Source organism: Gossypium hirsutum, chromosome A09, assembly GCF_007990345.1.
Source record: "Gossypium hirsutum isolate 1008001.06 chromosome A09, Gossypium_hirsutum_v2.1, whole genome shotgun sequence".
In the NCBI taxonomy this organism is placed as follows: domain Eukaryota; kingdom Viridiplantae; phylum Streptophyta; class Magnoliopsida; order Malvales; family Malvaceae; genus Gossypium; species Gossypium hirsutum.
In genome coordinates this window covers 24,219,015-24,220,672 of record NC_053432.1, presented here as the reverse complement: position 1 = coordinate 24,220,672, position 1,658 = coordinate 24,219,015, and the positions used below count along the sequence as shown (strand labels likewise).

At 39.4% G+C, this 1,658-nt stretch overlaps 1 non-coding gene across 1 annotated transcript; it reads left to right on the top strand.

Moving 5' to 3' along the window:
• Positions 1-1,182: 1,182 nt before the first annotated feature.
• TRNAW-CCA (transfer RNA tryptophan (anticodon CCA)) lies at positions 1,183-1,256 on the top strand. The gene has a single exon. It is a non-coding gene; the product is annotated as a tRNA-Trp (tRNA).
• Positions 1,257-1,658: the final 402 nt, after the last annotated feature.

Sequence of the window (1,658 nt, the reverse complement as noted above, 5' to 3'; positions counted from 1 at the left end):
CAGCATGTCAAGCCCTGGTAAGGTTCTTCGCTTTGCATCGAATTAAACCACTCCCTCCGGTCGCTTCACTGCGATCGCCTCTTTCTCTTTCACCTTCCTACGAGATAAAGAGACTTACCGTACTGTGACATTTCTCTATCTTTATTTAAGTCGCTGGGATGCGAGCCCATGCAAAAGGTTTGGTTAAGATATGCCAGATTCCACCAAATATACAAATGGAACCTAACCATACATGTCCTCCAATCTTTTATCCACACCGAATACAAAAAGTGATGCCTGGTCCAATCAAAAGAATTTCTTTCCTTTATTTATATAAAGATTGGCGATATAACTAGGAAGACGTTTCAAATACCATACATGAGTTACTGGACATGTCAGCCTTATGTATCCCATTTGATATCTTCGTATCCGACACCACGTCTGTATTGTAAATATGCGGTTACGAATAATCCAGCCAAAGTAATAGGAATTAGACCTAAGACAATTCCAAATAGAAAAACTTCAATCATTTCAATTTCGACTTCGATTCTTGAATAATCCACATCACTTCTGCTTCTATTGTAACAAAAGATTCCCTTTTTATATGGAAAAGGCTCGTATCAATCCACCAATGAGGAATTACCAAAACATTTGACCTTTCACACATTAACGATTTGCGTGGGATAAGGTAATTTTAGACAGGTTTCCTTTGAAGTGGATACCTGAATCCCAAGTATGGCCCCTTATTATTCTATTGTTCTTGTCTTCTAATTTGCATTTTTGAATTTAATAAAGAATATAATTCTTTCTTTGAATTTTTTTTTTGAGTTCGGCCGCGAGGTTCTAAGGGAAGGAATTGAACCGCCTATTTCGACCAGGGAGAACAGGCCATTCGACAGGGGGATTCTGAAATAGTGGAGGCTTGGTTCGATCAAGCCGCTGAGTATTGGAAACAGGCTATAGCGATACAGTACGATGAAAGTTGTAAGCTGTGTTCGGGGGGGAGCTGCTTTCTTGCAACGACCTCCTGCTATGTGCTATGCTAACGAGGGGTCTTAAGCTTAAGCAAACAAAGTACCAAGAACTTTTGGATATTAAAAGTTTTTCTATTATATCCCAATTTCTCCTTCTGCTTTAGGATTAGCCCAGCTTATAAAATAAAAGAATCCTCTTTTTTACAGTCTTATTTATTATGATAAGAAAGCGCTCTTAGTTCAGTTCGGTAGAACGTGGGTCTCCAAAACCTAATGTCGTAGGTTCAAATCCTACAGAGCGTGATTCCGCTCTTGTTAGGTCGAAAATTACATCGAGACGGGAAATGAAAACTATTAGCCCCACACGGAGTTTGTGAATAAGTGATTGTCTGATAATGAGCAAGGAATATCCGCCATTCTGCTAAAAATGATCACTATGAGTCAGACTCAATAGAATTTGATCAATCCTTTTTTCTGTCGTTAAGGTGGAGAACTGTCCCGCCGTATGAAAGCAATACTCTAACCACTGAGTTAAGTAGGTCATTTATTATCATAAGAAATCATAAAGAGAAAGAAAAGGGACCATGGATAAATCCAAACGACTCTTTCTTAAATCCAAGCGATCTTTTCGTAGGCGTTTGCCCCCGATCCAATCGGGGGATCGCGGGGTCAATATCAGCAATGCAGTTCATCCAACGATAAACC